Raw genomic sequence first — 12,287 nt, forward strand, 5'->3', positions numbered from 1 at the left:
AAAGGTTAAAAATAAAAAGACAAGATATAGCATGCAAAATCTAAACTCAAAAAGCTGAGGTTGAGTCATTAGCATCAGACAGGTTAGACTCCAGGACAAGTAGTATTACCAGAGGTAAAGAGGGTCACTTCCTAAAGATAAAATGGTCAATGGAATATTCATAAATATGTACTAAAAAACAGAGTTACGAAGTGCATGAAAACAAAATTGACAGCACTAAAGTTAAAAAAGGATAAACCTACAATCCCGGTGGAGCATTTAACATCCATTTCTTAGGAACTGATAAGGCAAAAATATAAAAATATAATGATGAAAAATATGAAAGTATAATGAAAATAGAATGATAAAATTTGAACAACATGATCAACTAAATTAATCTAATTATTATTTCTAGAACACTACACAGCTAAATAAATGTCAGGTCATAAAACAAACTAAACAAATTATTTAAAGTATCGAAATCATACAGAATATCCACTACGATCCCAACCAAACTGAATTAGAAATCATAAACTGCCCAGTTATCTCCCCAAATATTTGGAAAATAAGCACTGTACTCCTAAACAGCCTATTGGTAAATACTAAATCACAAGAGAAAATAGAAAATATTTCCAACTAAATGAGAATTAAAGTACAATATATCGAAAATATCAGGGGGAGTCTGGATGGTGTAGTCAGTTAAGGATCCAACTCTTGGTTTCGGCTTAGTTCCCGATCTTGTGGTCCTGACATAGAGCTCCCTCCACTGGGCTCTGCACTCAGTGGGGAATCTGCTTATGATTCTTTCTCTCCCTCCCCCCACTCACATGGTCTCTCTCAAATAAATTAATCTTTTAAAAAAATCGGGGAATGAGACTAAATCTATATAGAGGGAAATGTGTAGCTTTAAACATTAGTATTATAAATGAGGAAAAATTTAAAATCTATGAGCTAAGTTTTCAACTTAAAAAGCCAGAAGAGTAAATTAAAGAAGCTAGAAGACTATATATTTTTTTAAGATTTTATTTATTTATTTGAGAGAGAGAGAGAGCACAAGCACGGGGAGCGGCACGCAGAGGGAGAGGGAGAAGCAGGTTCTCCGTTTAGCAGAGAGCCCAATGTGGGGCTTGATCCCAGGACGCTGGGATTATGACCTGAGCCCAAGGCAGATGCTTAACCAGCTGAGCTACCCAGGCGACCTGCTAGAAGACTGAATTTAGGAAGATGTAGGTACAAATTGAAGTTCAATTATTTAGAAGAGAGAAAATGAAATAGCAAAAATAAATGAAATAGAAAACAAAAAAAGCAGTGAAGAAGTTACTTCTTTAAGATGATAAATAGAAATGATAGGAATATAGCAAGACTGAGGAAGAAAAAATAATTTGATATCAGATATTAAAGATGGATCATTACTACATATTCTATAAATACTGAATGTTTAATAATAAATATTATGAATAAGGTTATGGCAATATTTAGGAAATCAGAAGAAATGGACAATTCATTGAAAAGCACAACTTTCCAAAACTATTAGAAGAGGAAACAGAAACTTTGAATATGCCTCTATCTTTTGTCAATGGTCATAATTAAAAATATTCCTATAAGAAAGCTCAGTCAGCTTTACCAGTAAATCGTTTCAAGTATTTAAACAAATTTTTGATTAACTAGAACAAAATACTCCTAACTCATTTAATCATTTTGTCAAACCTTCCAAAGATGTTGCTAAGAAGAAAATTATAGATCAATATCCTTCATGGATTTAAATGCAAATGCAAAAATTTTCAAAAAATATTAGCAAATTGAATCCGGTAATACATAAAAAATTAATACAACTTGACTACACAGATTAAACCCAGGAATGAAAAGTTGGTTCATCATTTGAAAATTAATCGATCTAAATCACCATATTTAAAAAAACAGCAAAATAAGCGCATCATCCCCATAAACAAAGAAAAAGCACTTGCCAAAATTAAATATGAAGGATAAAGCCTTTCAGCAAACCAGGAGTGGAAGAGGACTTTCTCACCATTAATAGTGAAATACTGAATGCTTTTCTCCCCTAAAAAAGTCTCTACTGTCACCTCGGAATGCTCCTTGAGGACCTTGCCTGTGCAAATATACAATGAAAAGGAAGATGATTCATAAAGATTAAAAAAGAAATGCAACTGTTTATGTGCAGATGACATGACCGTTCACACTGGAAGGAATAAACAATAATAATAACAAAGAACCTAAAAATAAGGGAATACAGTTGACAGGAGGATGTAAGGTCAACAAAAAGTATTTTAAATATAAAAGCTAAAACTAAAAATCATCTAGAATAAAAGCCAGTACATTATATTCAAAAGCATGGGTCAGTAAAAATTTCTTAGATCAAAAATTGAACTTTTCTAAAAGGAAAAAAAATTAATTGGACATCATTAATGTTAAAAATACTTTGCCCATAAAGGTAACTCATTAAAAAAAAAAAAAAGAAAGAAAGAAAGAAAGTGAAAAGCAGTAACTGCAAAGAAAATACTCCTAATACATATTTCTAGTAAAGAATGTTTTTTCAATTTTTATTCATCAAGAAAATGGAAGCTAAAGCCACAATGAGACACTATGTCACACCCTCCGGGATACCTAAAATAAAAAGACAACATCAATATTACCTTAGGATGTGTAGCACTTGGGACTCTAACATATTATTAGTGGGTGTGTAAAATGATTTAAGTACTTTAAAATGCTGCTGGTCAGCTATGAAGTAATAATACGCCCACTCATATCCCAGTGATTTCACTTATATGAATTTACCCAAAAGAAATGAAAATTTTTCTCTACAAAAATATGTATACAATTGTTACATCCAATCAAAAAATCTAGGGAAAAGAAACTAAAACTTTCACAATTTAATGAATAAAGCAAGCATGATCATTAATTTTATGAAAAAATATCAACAAAAAGGTATGATTAATTCATAAAACAAGTGAATCAACATCAAAAGCATAATGTTGAATAAAAGAAGCCGAACACAAAAGACTACATGCTGTATTTTTCCATTTGTTCAATGAAACTATAAATTGATTAAGTTAATCTATGGAGATAAGAATCAGAACAGCAGTTGTTTCTTTTTCTTTTTTTTTTAAATATTTTATTTATTTATTCGACAGAGAGAGAGACAGCCAGTGAGAGAGGGAACACAAGCAGGGGGAGTGGGAGAGGAAGAAGCAGGCTCCCAGCAGAGAAGCCTGATGTGGGGCTCGATCCCATAAAGCCGGGATCACGCCCTGAGCCAAAGGCAGACGCTTAAAAACTGCGCCACCCAGGTGCCCCAGAACAGCAGTTGTTTCTGTGTATGTGTGTCAGAGCGGGTTTGACTCAAAAATAATATAAAGAACTTTCTGGGATGATCGAAATGCTCTAAATCCTGATTTGGATTTAGTTACATGAAGAAATGGATATTTAAAACTTATTGAACTCCATATAGTACATATTATTTTATGAAAATTTTATTTCAATTAACAAGATTTTGGAGGAAAAATAACTGGCAAAAAATGAATTGAACACTTACCATATAACCTAGCAATTCCATTTTTTGGAAGTTTCCCATGTATATTGGAAACATGTTGACACAAAATCTCTGCACAATAGTTTATAGCAATTTATCTATAATCACTAAAATCTGGAACAACTCAAATATCCTTAAACAGATGAATGGATAAACACACGGGATAACATCCATATAAATAAAAGCTACTCAGCAATAAAGAAAAAAAAAACTATTGATTCATACAACAATGTGAGTAACTGTTAAATGTACTTCATTAAGTGAAAGATGCCAGCTCCCAGAGGCTACATATTATATGATTTAATTTATATGACATTCTGGAATAAGCTAAACAACAGGGATAGAAAATAGATCAATGGTTGTCAAGGGGAGAGTATAAAAAGAGGTTGTCTACAAAGGGGCAGCAGGCAGAAACATTTGGAGATAATAGAATTGATCAATATAGTACTATGTAGTAGATACATGACTAGGCATTTGTCAAAACCCACAGAGTGATTTTTCCTGTATACTGATTTAAAATCAAAACAAAAGCATGACATCAGGGGTTCCAGAATGGAATGCAGATGGTGTAAGAATGAATTTAATCATATCATAAATAAATGAGATAGCTACATTGAAGAGAGTAAAGGAGCCGATCTATGAACTTGAAGGGATTTACAGAGCAGAAAACTTGGTGAATATCACCTTCTCCAATAATCAAGGATAACATCACCAATAGAAAGTCATGATGATATCACGTTCCCCTCGATAAGACAGGATGAAAAAGACAATTCACCTCTGTGATATTCTTCCCCAAAATTTATACCCCCAGTTGAATGATGAGAAAAACCTAAAAATAACCAAACCTGTGGGACATTCTACAAAATTCTTCAAAATTCCTGAACAGTATCTTCAGTTTCCAAGTCACAAAAGACAGAGAAAGACTGAGAAACCATCACAGATTGGAGCTAAGAAATCATGAAAACTGAACATGATGGGGTACTGTGGACCGAATCATGGAACAGAAAAAAAAATTAGTGGAAAAATTAAATCCAGTTACAGTCTTTAGTTTCATTAACAATAATATACCAATGCTAATCTCTTCATGTTGACAAATGTGCCATGGTTATTATAAATGTTTATATTAGGAGAAATGGAATGAAAAGTATACAGAAATTCACTCTACTATCTTTGGCACTCCCATGTAAATCTGAATTTTCCTGAAAATTAAAAGTTGAAACATAAATTAAAAATCTTGAGTCTTTGTAAATGTTTCAGAAATGTGGAAAAACTATGGGGATTATAGGTTCTTCAAAAGGTATAGTGAGTTATCTTGGAAAGGAAGGTGGACTTGGTACATACGTTAGAAATGAGAGTTCAATTTAAAAAATGTAACTTTCTTTCTCTCTCTATATATTATATATATTTTATATATAATTACAGATTGATCCCCTACTATTTACCTACATTCTCACTTCCATTCATTGTTAGATCGCTTTATAAAATGTTTTACAGCTTTATTGAGATATAGTTGGTATAAAATAAACTACGCATAATTAACGTGCACAATTTGTTAAGTTGTTTTTTTTTTTAACTTACTATGGGCCTGGGAAAAATGCTAAAAACATTACACTGGATGAGCTCTAAGATTTAAGATTTTTAAGCTTTGATATATGTATAATAAACACATGGAATTATTATCAAAAGGAAGAAAGTGAACAAATTCATCATCTCTGATCATTTTTTCATCGTATTTCTTGGTAATGTTTTAGCTCATGGTTTTCCCTTTGCCTACAACACTCAAATCCTCCTGATTTTGATCGGCTGGATCTTAAACCTTGAAGCCTTCACTTAGAGTTCCCTCATTCAAAATGCCTTCCTTAACTAATCTCATACCACACAGCCTGATGTCTGTATACCTACTTTCATTTAACTTACTACATTTCATTATATCCATGTCTATGTGGCAATCTTCCCCAAATTAGTTATACCAAGAGTGGAAGGAATTTGTTTCACCACTGTATCCATAAATTTTAATACAGATCAGCTGCTAAATACACATCCATCAAATTATATAATTCCATGGTTTGTACCCTTTGCAGAAACACAATCTATGCTCTGTTAAAATATCTTATTTTAGATGGTATTATCTGACAAATAAAACTACACACTTGTTATGATTCAAGAGGACTATGAAATAACATGGTTATCTTTTTTAATTAAAAGCCAATGGTGTGTGTATTTAATTATTTTGGTTAATCAAAACAGAACATTCTTAAAAACGTGAATGTGTTTATGAGTTCAGTGCTTCTACTATTCCAAAACTTTCATTATTTAATAAAATTACTGACTTCCAAATATAGTTGGTGTGTTTAATTTATTTTGTTTGTTATCTATGATTGCTTTATAATATAATTATATGTTCTCCATCAGTGATTAAGAACTATACATATGAATTTATATGAGATTAGATACTGTATTTTGGTACATCTCATGATCATAATGATCATAAATAGACAATTACAGCTATTAAAGCCCCTGGTTATTTGGTAATTAATATACCCTAGGCACTCTGCTAAGTACTTTGTATATAGCATCTCAACAAATTTTTACGAAAAATCAATAAATTAGGCTTATCTCTTAAGTATATAATTTTTTAAATGTTGGAATATCAATATTACTCCTGTTTATCAGTAAGTAACTGAGACTCAAAAGAAAGATGGGGGTAGAAATGGTTAAATGGTCTTTTAACCTATGGAATAAATTAAGTCACCTTCACTCCATCCAACACACTTCAAGTAAACATCTCTACTTATTGTCACACCTAATCGGCACAGGGCCCCAGACAATTTAGGTTGTATCATATAATAACATAGTTCTAAAACAGTATCTTACATTTTTATAGCCCTTTACAATTTTCAATATGCTTTAGCAAACATTACCACTTCCCAACTCAGAGGTAATTAGGGCAGATTTTTGTCTCGACTGTGCAGTTATGGAATCAGAAGTCCAGGGACTTGAGATGATTAGTCATGGTCATAAGACAACCCACTCCTTCTGACTAGTAGACAGTGAGTCTTCTTCCGGCCTTCCTGTTTCTTTAGAAAACAGTACATTTGTTCTAGCCTCATGGCATTTACACTTAACATTTCCTCTGCTAGAAATCCTTTTATTTGACATATTTTCAGGACACACTTCCCTTCCTCATTGTGAATTAGGTCTTTATAACTCCCTCCTTCCAAAATACCTATTCATATTTTATCAGCCCCTAGAATTTTACTCCTCACAGAATTTTTCCTTTTTCCATAGGACTTTTCACCTGCCTTCTCTGTATTGCTTTATGGTCTGCATAGCATAATAGAATATAACAGAACCCTATAGTCTAGAACATTACCTAGTAAAATATGTTTGAGAAAAATTGGCAATTACAGTACTAAATGATTTTCTTCTGATTTACTGACCATTATATATAGGTTTATTTTTAGTTGAAGGGATGAGTATATCCTGAATGTTTACTGTATTTTACATCATTGTGGTATATTTGATTAATCATACCAAAACTCTTTGATTGTTAAAATAAGCTAGTAATTTATACATTAATTGATTCACAATTTCAGGGTGATGAGAAACTATTGGCTGCTGTTGTCATTAAGAAATGCTATCATATTTAATGTTGTTTCTTAAACCTAAAAAATAAATAGTGCTTCTGTTTACTCTTTATCTATTAAGTTAATTATATCTATTAAATTTTGAATTCCCTAAAATCTCTTAAGTATATAATTTTTAAAATGTTGGAATATCAATATGTTAATCTTGAAGTTAGATCATAATACTAATATCAACATAAGCATAATCTAACATTTTATTAATTTTGTTTATGTGTTAAATAGTTGATGGACTTTGATTGAGCTGTGCTTTGCTTACAAGTTACTAAGTGACAATCAAATATTAGATATTTCTCTCCAGAATTATGCACCTTGATAATTCCTTACTAATTTTTTTAAAGATTTTATTTACTTATTTGTCAGAGAGAGAGAGCAAAAGCAGGGGGAGCATCAGGCAGAGAGAGATGCAGACTCCCAGCTAAGCAATGAGCAAGGACCCCAATATGGGACTCGATCCAGGGCCCTGGGATCATGACCTGAGCCGAAGACAGACCCTTAACGACTGAGCCACCCAGGCATCCCAAGTCCTTACTAATTTTGAGGAAAACTGTATTTAGATATGTTATATATATATTATATTTTTAATTTAGAGAGCATGCACATGCATGAGTGGCAGTGGGGAAGGGCAGAGGGAGAAAGAATCTTAAGTAGGCTCCATGCTCCGTATGGAGCTTCATGTGGGGCTCCATCTCAGGACCTTGAGATCATGACCTAAGCCGAAATCATGTGCTTATTAACCAACTAGAGCCATCCAGGCACCCTTAGCTATTTTATATTGTAATAATTTTAGATTAAAAACATCATTAGAATATCCTTTTGGTATTTCAACTAGAAGTAAATTATACACAGCCCACTGAAAAATAACTATACTACGGCACTATATCAATTGTTTGTGACAAATTAATACCACCATTAAATCTTTTGATGGATCAGGCTGAAAAAAGCATTTAAGAGTTTTATTTGGTATATTTTTTTAACAATTCTTAATTTTATAACTTTTTATAGTTTCAAAAGACAAATCCAATAGAGCAAAAGTATTCTTTGTAATCAGAAGTAAAAGATTTTAGAAAATGTAGTTTGTCAGAACACACAGAGTATCTTTAGAATTTCCATGTTATGCTTATTTGTACTTTCTTATTTACCTACTTTACTAAACGGCAAAGTTTTAATATGGAAACTAACTCACAATTCACTTGTTTCATATAAAAACTGATTACTTGGGAATAGAACAGAGGTAATAAAATTTACTTAGCTGGAAATTCTGAGAAAATAAATGCTAATTTTATTTCTTTTTTTACTTCTTTTGGCCTAGAAAATAAACAATTTGGGCTGGGGCTTCAGTTTTATTATTTGCACACAGACAGTGACTAAAGTTAGGTTCAGATTTGTCCAGTATAGTTCACTTTATGATCACTGCCTTGGTTTGTTTGTTTCCCATATTCCTTTTCTCTTCCAAATTCTCCCCGTAATGACAACAAATTCTATGGTAATCCTCTACTTAGAGAAAGTGATACTGCCGCAGGATGTTAATTTGTGTAAGTGATCTCAATTTGTTTAATAACTAAAGGAATTAAATGATTTGTTCATACATACATATCTTTTATCTGTTATTTATTTACAAATTAAATATTGTGCAATACACATGCACAACTATAATCAATGTATTTCATTTTTTTCATGTTTTAAGTACGGCAATGTAAATACAGTCAAGATCATATATGCAGATTTGAGTTATTTTAACATATAGTAAATTTTAATCTACTTTTCTCTTCTACACTTTTAATTGTCATAAAATATACATAGAAGGGCACCTGAATGGCTTAGTCAGTTGGGCGTCTGCCTTCAGCTTGGGTCATGATCCCAGGGTCCTGGGATCAAGCCCCCAGGAGTCTGCTTCTCCCTCTCCCTCTGCCTGCCGCTCCCACTGCTTGTGCTCTCGCTCTCCCTCTCTCAAATAAATAAATAAAATCTTTTTTTTTTAAAGATATACATAGTAAAATTTACCATCTTAGCCACTTTCAGTTGTATGGTTCAGGAATGTTAAGTATATTCACATTGTTATGCTTAATTTTTTTTAAAGATTATTTATTTATTTATTTGACAAAGAGAGACAGCCAGCGAGAGAGGGAACACAAGCAGCGGAAGTGGGAGAGGAAGAAGCAGGCTCCCAGCGGAGGAGCCCGATGTGGGGCTCGATCCCAGCACGCCGGGATCACGCCCTGAGCCGAAGGCAGACGCCCAACGACTGCACTACCCAGGTGCCCGTTATGCTTAATTTATATTTAAAGAATATATCAATAATGAATCATCAATAAACCCTGAAAATTAAAACTAAACAAATTCTATGTAAAATTACAAAATAAGTAAAAGATCTGTTTAAGTCCCAAATTTCTACTTCCTGGAAGAGAGACAGATGAAAAGCAGCCTCACCTGATTACATTTCATGTTCCCAGATCTACCTCTCAGACAGGCTGGTTCCTTGTTTCCTGTCCTTTAACTCAGGGAGATCTCTAAACACTGAAGTACATCATGACTATGGCAAATCTGTCCCACTATTCCTAAGTGGTTCTGTGAGTCTCCATTCTTTGTAACCAAAGAGCTTTGACTGTAACAAAGAACACGGAGTCAAAGAACCTCAGGTTATAAAGTTTCTGCACTTTCTCATGCTAATAAGAAACAGAAAAACAAAAACTTTGTAAAACAAATGCTAAATGTTTAACATGTATCTCATGCTGCACAGGAAATTTCGTATTATGCTAAAATTACCAAAAATGTTATCAAATTATCTCTTAGAACACTTTTTTCATAAAACCATGAACGTATTTAATTGCACATGTATTAAATATGTATTTTTAATAATCACGGTATTGACTCATAAATTTCCATTTCTATTACCAAATGTATAACATAAAAGACCTCATATTCATAAATTTGTTATTTTTTACTATAAGAGAATAATATTTAATTCAAGGAACGAAAATTTGCTTTATAACATCTTTGGTTTATGGAGTGAATTCTATTTCTTCCTATCAAACTAACAAAATATCCCTTGTTAACAATACTTTATTATAATTTTTTTAAAATAACTGGAAAACCAAAAAGGGCAGTAGGGTTGAGGAGTAAAATCCACTTTCCACAGGTTATTCTGAATGATTAAATAGAAAGTTTAAAGCTTAATATGTAGAGTAAAAGTGGGTGTGAAATGGCTCCTCTGCTTATTTTATACCATACGAGAAAATTATATTTTAAAACTAAATTAAAATAGTAGCTTAAATTAAATGTTCATGGTCCAGTACATTCAAGGTAGCTATCAACCTTAAAGTTATAAAATATCTTTTTAAAGGACAAAAGATATCTAACTGAATTTTGTATCTGTATTAGAGAAATTTAGAGTAACAAAAGTACATTTGATTTTACAAGGGACTGTCACATATATGTAATTTTCACTGGTAAGTGAGGTAGCCAGGTAAGCATTAAAATCCCCAAAGGAGTATCAAGGCACAGAAAGATTAAAGCATGTTCTAAGGCCGTAATAAGAGGCAGTGCATATACTACCAATGATCTTAATGTCCATCTGGGACTTCATCTTCTGCACCAGTTTCTATAAGGCCCAAAGACTGTTAATTCCACTTTAATGGTGAGGGGGAAATTGAGCAGAGGAAGTATTTTCCTAAAAACCTAATTCTGTGTGGGTGGGTGGGTGTGTCTGCACATGTGCGTGTGTGTGTGTGTGTGTGTGTGTTTCATGTGCAAATACTAGTATTCTGTGTTGATAGAGCAGATTTTTTTTAAAGGTTTTTAATTAATTTGTCAAAGAGAGAGAGAGAGCACAAGAAGGGGTAGCAGCAGGCAGAGGGAGAAGCAGGCTCCCTGTTGAACAAGGATCCCGATGAGGGACTCAATCCCAGGACCCTGGGATCATGACCCCAGCCGAAGGCAGATGGTTAACCGACTGAGCCACCCAGGTGTCTCGATAGAGCAGATATTTGATGGGAGTTTTACAAGTGTGAAGATAATTTACAAGACATACGTTATATATTCTGATTGAAATGTTGTTGATGTACTATTTTTTAGAGACTTTTTCTAGAAATTATACTTGCGTTGGGATCCCAGTCCAGTTTCTGTACCATAGAATATATAAGGAATACATAACAAGGCAAGATAGTGCACTGGAATCATAGATGATTAAGTTAGCATATTACAAAAAGATAAAATTTCTTTGCATAAGGCATCAGGAGAAATAAGGGTGAATTAGGTATCTCTAGTACCTAAAAATAATTTCAGCATATGGCTGATACTCAATAAACAATTTTTAAACAATAAAAACACAAAACTTCTAAGAATAACCAGGTAACTATTTTGTTTGATCCTCTGTGTTGGGAAAAAATTTAAAAATTGAACTGGAAAAGAAAAGAAAACTCATCTCAATAGATTCCTAGTACCCTTACAAGATTTACAGAAACCATTTCCTGAAACACTTCATTTATTTTTGTTTCTTTTCTATCTTCATAGATTAAGCAATATATATCTACATTGCATTGAGATAATCAAGTGCTTTTTTAAATTCTTTATTAGTCAGTGAGATTTATTATTCATCTTAGTTTTATTTCTAAATTTTAAATTCTATGCTATCTAAACAAACTGACATTTGTGAATTATGTAATATAATCTCACTTATAATAATGAGTAAGACATTTTCAGTGATTTAGTACAGACAGTATTTTCCAAGGAAAAGAGGGACAATAGAGTAGATTGGTTATAATCTGCCATCACCATCACCATCACTCACAAATATATGTGTTATGGACCTATTTGCACATGATGTTTTGCTGGGCACTTCTTCAAATACCATATTCAGTGAATAAATCAGCAGCTGGATGACAACAGTCTTCCCGAAACAATCAAACTTTAAAACAATATTGAAATATATGGTTATGCAAGAAAAATGCTTGCTTTAAAAATGCAGGATATTATGGGAAGTCAATGTAGATATTCAAGATTAAGCTCAATATAAAAGCATGCACTATATTTTGAAAGTGATACTTATCAGAGAGCTCTTCCTCTTCTGAAATGCTTTTGCATTTACTAGAAACAAATCAGAGCAGGAGGGGAAATTT

Source organism: Ursus arctos, unplaced genomic scaffold, assembly GCF_023065955.2.
Source record: "Ursus arctos isolate Adak ecotype North America unplaced genomic scaffold, UrsArc2.0 scaffold_11, whole genome shotgun sequence".
NCBI lineage: Eukaryota > Metazoa > Chordata > Mammalia > Carnivora > Ursidae > Ursus > Ursus arctos.